Source organism: Rhinoderma darwinii, chromosome 2 (assembly GCF_050947455.1).
Source record: "Rhinoderma darwinii isolate aRhiDar2 chromosome 2, aRhiDar2.hap1, whole genome shotgun sequence".
NCBI classification, from domain to species: domain Eukaryota; kingdom Metazoa; phylum Chordata; class Amphibia; order Anura; family Rhinodermatidae; genus Rhinoderma; species Rhinoderma darwinii.
Window position 1 is genome coordinate 55,136,340 of NC_134688.1, and position 7,849 is coordinate 55,144,188.

A 7,849-nucleotide genomic window follows, 5' to 3' on the forward strand; every position below is an offset into this window, starting at 1 on the left:
GTTACATGAAGCAATTATTAACCCTTTCTTCTAGCTCCATTCATCGGCCTTTCTAGGATACGTCTAGTTCAGAGGCATTATGGATATTCTTTATTTACTTCCCCTTTAAAGAGAACCTTTTGGGCATGACCACACATGGCGGAATTCCTCCGCAACTGTCCGCATCGATGCCGCACAGAATCTGCGTTGCAGATTCTGCAGCGGATCTGCACAAAATGTGCAGTACATTGATGCGGACTAGCTGCTGCAGACTGCGGGAAAAGTGCTTCCCTTCTCCCTATCAGTGCAGGATAGAGAGAAGGGACAGCACTTTCCCTAGTGAAAGTAAACGATTTTCATACTTACCGGCCGTTGTCTTGGTGACGCGTCCCTCTTTCGGCATCCAGCCCGACCTCCCTGGATGACGCGCCAGTCCATGTGACCGCTGCAGCCTGTGCTTGGCCTGTGATTGGCTGCAGCCGTCACTTACACTGAAACGTCATCCTGGGAGGCCGGACTGGAGACAGAAACAGGGAGTTCTCGGTAAGTACGAACTTCATTTTTTTTTACAGATACATGTATATTGGGATCGGTAGTCACTGTCCCGGGTGCAGAAACAGTTACTGCCGATCGCTTAACTCTTTCAGCACCCTGGACAGTGACTATTTACTGACGTCTCCTAGCAACGCTCCCGTCATTACGGGAGCCCCATTGACTTCCTCAGTCTGGCTGTAGACCTAGAAATACATAGGTCCAGCCAGAATGAAGAAATGTCAAGTAAAAAAAGCAAGACGCATCCGCAGCACACATGACATGTGCATGACAGCTGCGGACTTCATTGCGGAACTTTGAATCTCCATTGAAGTCAATGGAGAAATTCCGCCATGAGTCCGCCACTGCTCCGCAACAGACAGAGCATGCTGCGGACACCAAATTCCGCTCCGCAGCCTATGCTCCGCAGCGGAATTGTACGCATCGTGTAAACGAACACTGCTAAATTAAAGTGAAAGTCAATGTAGAAACGGCTCCGCTGCGGATTAACGCTGCGGAGTGTCCGCAGCGGAATTTAAGTGCAATTCCGCCATGTGTGAACCCGCCCTTTACCATCCCATATATGTGCAGCTGAGTGCAGCATGTAACGGGCAGGGCTGCACAAATCCTGGGCCACTTTAAATTTTTTCCCTACCCTCCTCCGTTATTTAGATATCAGTGCCTTATATTTGGCGCCCGATATTTAAATAATCCCCTGAACTGTCAATGGGGCGTGTACTGGCCACCGCCGCTCTGCCGTGTCTATAGTGAACACCACCTTTTTGTGTGAGCATTGACATATGGGTGTTACAATTCCCCTTTTCAAAGGGCTGTGTCCCTACATACTGACAGTCTCCAACCATCACTGACAGTATCACACTGTGTAGGGACACTTCCTCTTGACAATGGGAATGGTAACACACATTTGTCTATTAGTCCTACACACTGGCGTAGCTATAGGGGTCGCAGCGGTCGCAATTGCGACCAGGCCCCGAAGCCAGGGGGCCCACAGCCCCCCCGCACCACATCAATAAAAAGTTTCTATAGTAACTTGGGCCGCGGGCCCCTGTTACTATAGTAACAGACTGTACTTACCTTCCTGGTTCCGGATCACAGCAGAGGTCCTGACGTCAAGCGCTGTGCGCAGCGCATGACGTCACCTCGCTATGCGCCGCGCACAGCATCGAGACGACAGAACTACCGCCGCGGCTGAAGAGGAAGGTAAGATTAGCCCTGACTGGCGGGGTCCGACTCCCGGGACCCGCCAATCAGCTGTTTTGAAGGGGCCGCAGCACTCGTACGAGAGCTGCTCCCCTTCATTCCGGTCACTTCATTCCGGTCACACTGTGAATCGGTGTCGGCGATTCACAGTGTGAGCGAGTAGTGAAATGAAGGGGAAGCAGCTCTCGTACGAGTGCTGCGGCCCCTTCAAAACAGCTGATTTGCGGGTCCCGAGAGACACATCAGCTATTGATGGCCTATCCTGAGGATAGGCCATCAATGTTTAGGGACTGCACAACCCCTAAGCCTACGATGTAGCAGGCTTAGGGGGCCCATGAGACAGGATCACAGATTGTGTGATGCTGTCTGCTGGGCCCTGTATCTAAGCCAATCACATGGTAGGCTTAGATACATGGCCCATGCGTGATCCTGTCTGCTGGGCCCTGTATTTAAGCCAATCACATGGTAGGCTTAGATACATGGCCCATGCGTGATCCTGTCTGCTGGGCCCTGTATATAAGCCAATCACATGGTAGGCTTAGATACATGGCCCATGTGTGTTCCTGTCTGCTGGGCCCTGTATATAAGCCTACCACACTGTAGGTCTAGATACAGGGCCCCAGCACACAGTAATCTTATACTGTATAAGATTACTGTCTGCTGGACCCTGTATCTAAGCCTATGTTGTGGTAGGCTTAGATACAGGGTCCCACAGACAGTATCACACATGGGTCCTGTATCTAAGCCTAACACGTGTTACTAATCGGTTTTTTTGTGTGTTTTCTTACAGGTTCGGTCGTTGTACTACGGCGGATTCCAGGACGGCTTTTTTTTTATTATCAATAAAATGGTTAATGAGGGTTGTGTGGGTTTTTTTTTATTTCCATAAAATATTTTTTCTATGTCTTTGTGGTTTTTTTTAAACTATATTACTACCGCCTTAGTAATGGCCGCCGGCTGATTGACTGCGTACATTACTAAGGCGGGGCTTAGTGTTAGCCGGTGCAGAGGCTAACACTAACCCCCTTTATTACCCCGGTACCCACCGCCACCAGAGGTGCTGGGAAGAGCCGGGTACGATCCAGTACCTAACTATCTGTAGTGATGGTCGGCCACTGGGGTGGCCGCAGGCTGGTATTATCAGGAGGGGAAAGGCCAGATACAGTGGCCCTTCCCACCCTGGTAATGCTAGGCTGCTGCTGCTGCTTTATTCTATCTGCCTGGTTATGAAAAATGGGGGGGACACCACGACATTTTAAAAAAATAATAAAAAAAAATAATTGGAAAGAACGATGTGGGGTCCCCCCCAATTTTCATAACCAGCCAGATACAACACAGCAGCAGCAGGCAGCATTACCAGGGTGGGAAGGGCCACTGTTTTTGGCCTTCCCCAGCCTAATACTACCAGCCTGCGGCCACCCCGGTGCCTGCCCGTCACCACAGATGGACGGGTACTGGTTCGTACCCGGCTCTTCCCAGTACCCCTGGTGGCGGTGGGTACCGGGGTAATAATGGGGGTTAGTGTTGGCCTCTGCACCTGCTAACATTACGCCTCGCCTTAGTAATGGAGGTTGTCAATCAGCCAGCGGCCATTACTAAGGCGGTGATAATAAAGTTTAAAAAGATACAAGCACATAGAAAAAATATTTTATTGAAATAAAAAAACACAACCCCCATTAACCATTTTATTGAGAATAAAAAAAACGCTGTCATTGAAGTCCTCGAATCCGAAGTCCAACAACTGAACCTGTAAAAAAAACAAACACACAAAAATAATTAGTAACACATAAAGAAGCAAAATTATTATTCTTACCTTTCCTGGGTCCAGCGCTAGAGCCGCAATGTCAGCGAGCTGGGCCATGTATCTAATCCATTCATGTGTGATACTGTCTGCTGGGCCCTATATCTAATCCTATCATGTGTGATACTGTCTGCTGAGCCCTATATCTAATCCAATCATGTGTGATACTGTCTGCTGGGCCCTTTCTCTAATCCTATCATGTGTGATACTGTCTACTGAGCCGCTGTATCTAATCCTATCATGTGTGATACTGCCTTCCGAGCCACTGTATCTAATCCGATCATGTGTGATACTGTCTGCTCAGCCACTGTATCTAATCCTATTATGTGTGATACTGTGTGCTGGGCCCTATATCTAATCTAATCATGTGTGATACTGTCTGCTGGGCTGCTGTATCTAATCCTATCATGTGTGATACTGTCTGCTGGGCCACTGCATCTAATCCTATCATGTGTGATACTGTCTGCTCAGCCACTGTATCTAATCCTATCATGTGTGATACTGTCTGCTCAGCCACTGTATCTAATCCTATCATGTGTGATACTGTCTGCTGAGCCAATGTATCTAATCCTATCCATAGTTTATAGGGTCGTAGTGCTATAGATATGCTATGCTGTCTCCTATACACACTTTTTTTTTTGGGCGGACACATATGTATTAGGGCTATTTCCCCTGACATTTTAAGCCCTGAGGGTATGTTCACACGGCAGTGTCCATTACGGCTGAAATTACGGTGCTGTTTTCAGGAGAAAACAACACCGTAATTTCAGCCGTAATGGCATGTTGCAGGCGTCTTTCGCTGCGTCCATTACGGACGTAATTGGAGCTGTTTTTCTATGGAGTCAATGGAAACCGGCTCCATTTACGTCTGAAGAAGTGACAGACACTTCTTTGACGCGGGCGTCTTTTTTACGTGCCGCCTTTTGACAGCGGCGCGTAAAAAAAATGACCATCGGCACAGAACATCGTAAGACCCATTCAAATCAATGGGCAGATGTTTGCCAACGCTTTTGAGCCGCATTTTCGGACGTAATTCAATGCTAAAACGCCCGAATTACGTCCGTAAATAGGGTGTGTGAACCCAGCCTTAGTGACACCCCGGCTGCTAGTGCTGCATTGTTGGGTCACTTAGGAGACCCAGCGATGCAGCTGAAAGCTGCGGACCGTCGGCCATGACTAGTTTGCGGGGGGGGGGCCCAATAAGAACTTTTGCATCGGAGCCCATGAGCCTTTAGCTACGCCCCTGGTCCTACAACAGACATGTCAGGAGAGGGGACAGATCCCCTATAGATCCAGTGACTCACAAGTGATGTCTTCTCTGATGGGAGTCGTTTTCTTTTCTTCTCCATCTGACACAGACCGTTATGGCAACTTCTCCTGATGAGACATCTTTGCCCATCACTTCTGCAGCCATTTCCAGCGTCTATAGAAACACACAAATTTAGACACCAAGGCCCAGGACCATACATTAAAGGGGTTGTCCGTGCACAGACCGTTTTTTATACTGAAGACCTATCGATGTGACTCAGGCACGTCTACTAGAAGTACCGCCCACCACTTTCCACTAGAGGAGCCTGACGGAGGGAGAGGAGCCATTAACGCTGGGCAGGGTAAGTATTTCTTATATAGTTTGTTAGCAATTGTGTGAGAGCTAGATCCAGGGGAATACTGGAAGTTGCAGTACTCTCCTCTTATACCCCACCCTGTAATGTCCTCTGATATCCCATAACAGTCTGGACATTCTGGGAGTTGTAGTCCTCTTCACTTATACCCCTCCCTGTAATGTCCTCTGATATCCCATAAGAGTATGGACATGCTGGGAGTTGCAGTTCTATCCTCTTATACCTCCTCCCTGTAATGTCCTCTGATATCTCATAATAACAGCCTGGACATGCTGGGAGTTGTAGTTCTCTCCTCTTATACCTTCTCCCTGTAATGTCCTCTGCTATCTCATAATAACAGCCTGCACATTCTGGGAGTTTTAGTTCCCTCCTCTTATATGTACCCCCTGTAATGTCCTCTGATATCACATAACAGCCTGGAAATGCTGGGAGTTCTAGTTCTCTCCTCTTGTCCTTCGATATCCCATAATAACAGTCTGGACATGCTGGGAGTTGTAGTTCTCTCCTCTTATACCTCTGCCCTGTAATGTCCTCTGATATCCCATAATAACAGCCTGGACATGCTGGGAGTTGTAGTTCTCTCCTCTTACACGTCCTCCATGTAATGTCATCTGATATCCCATAATAACAGCCCGCACATGCTGAGAGTAGTAGTCCTCTCCTATTATACCTCCTTATTTATTCCTTCCCAAGGAGTAAGCACACTTTCTCTCTGTGATGGTCACTTTACTAGAGGGGCTGATGATCCTTTTACTGGGGGGGGAGACTGATGGTCTCTTTACTGGGTGGGCTGATGGTCTCTTTACTGGGGGCTAATGGTCAATTTACTGGAGGGGGCTGATGGTCACTTTGCTGGAGGGGGCTGATAGTCACTTTACTGGAGGGGGCTGATGGTCACTTTACTGAAGGGGGCTGATGGTCACTTTACTGGGGGGGACTGAGGCTGATGGTCACTTTACTAGGGGGGCTAATGGTCACTTTACTGGGGGGGCTCATGGTCAATTTACTGGAGGGGGCTGATGTTTACTTTTCTGGGGGGGCTGATGGTCACTTTACTGGGGGGGAAGATGGTCACTTTACTGGAGGGGGCTGATGGTCACTTTACTGGGGGGGCAGATGGTCACTTTACTGGAGGGGCTGATGGATACTTTACTGGGGGACGACTGAGGCTTATGGTCCCTTTACCAGGGGGGGGGCAGCTCAGCCCGGCACTTGACCAGGAGAGCACGGGATACAGGAACGGGGAAACACTGGGAACTGGAAAACACTAGGAGACCGTTTGCATAGACAAACTTGGATGCGACAAACAACACTCAGGCAAGGGAGGAAGGGGCTGACCCCTTCTTATAGTCCAGGGTACTCATGGGCTAATTTGAACATTAACTTCAGGTGCGCGCTGGCCCTTTAAGAGCGTGCGCGAGCGTGCGCGTGCACCCTACGGGGGGCTGATGGTCACTTTACTGGAGGGGGAAAATGGTCACTTTACTGGGGGGCTGAGGCGGATGGTCACTTTACTGGGGGGCTGATGATCATTTTACTGTGAGCGGACGGCTGATGGTCTCTTTACTGGTCATTTTACTGTAAGTGGGGGTCTGATGGTCATTTTACTGTGAGTGCGGGTCTGATGGTTATTTTACTGTGAGTGCGGGTCTGATGGTTATTTTACTGTGAGTGGGGGCTGATGGTCATTTTACGATGTGTGGGGTCTGATGGTCTTTGAGTAGTTTCCGCCTCTGACCTCCCATTGAAATTAATAGGAGGCAGAAAAAACCTGCGGCGCTCGTTTGGTGCTTTTTTGGCTCTGGTTTTTGCATTAGCTTCAACGGCTTAAAAAAAAGTGGGCTAAAAAACACAGCGAAAAAAGCGTCAAAGATGTTAATTCAAAATCTGCCTCAAAATTCCAAAAGGAATCTTATGTCAGATTTTTTTTTCTGCCTTACAAAAAAAAGCCGTGTGCACATACCCTAAGAGTGTAGTGCTTGTTTTTAGCTGTTTTTTTGTCGTTTTGTAAACAATTTTTGGTAGGGGTGCCCTGAGGAAATTTTTTTTTTACAGGGGTGCCTCGAGCATGAAAAGGTTGGGAAACTCTGCTGTAAGTATTATGTGGGATGTTTTCTATTGTGTCAAAGGTAAATAGAGTGGAGGCCACAAGTTTGCAAAGGCTTCCTAAATCACCCGTCACCAAAGAAGAAAAAAAAGTAATAAGCATTAGATTATGTTAACATCACATTTGTGAACTACGTTCTATGTATGCGCCAGGAGAGCTCCCAGTGCATACAAACAAACGTATTTTCAAAGTTTTTTTTTAACAGGATAGCCGATAAATGTATGATCACTGGGGGCCCCACCTCTGGGACCGTCACCGATCAATAGAAAAGGGATCCCCACACCCGTTCCTCCTCCATTAACTCCTTACTCCTCCTCACTACAATCGTGCAGTGAGGAGGACGGTGATCCCAGTGATCGGTGGGGTTCCAGTGGTGGGCCCCCAGCGATCATACATTTATCACCTATCCTGCAGATAGGTGATAAATGTGCTTAGTGGGAAACCCCTTTAAGACCCCAAACACTAAGGGTATATGCCACGGTTTTGCCACAGTGGTGTAATTTTGAGGCTCTCTGCTGTACCATACCGACCTGTGTGAATACACCCTAAAAATCTAGCCCAGGAATTATTGAGATAGTTCTGGAGTAT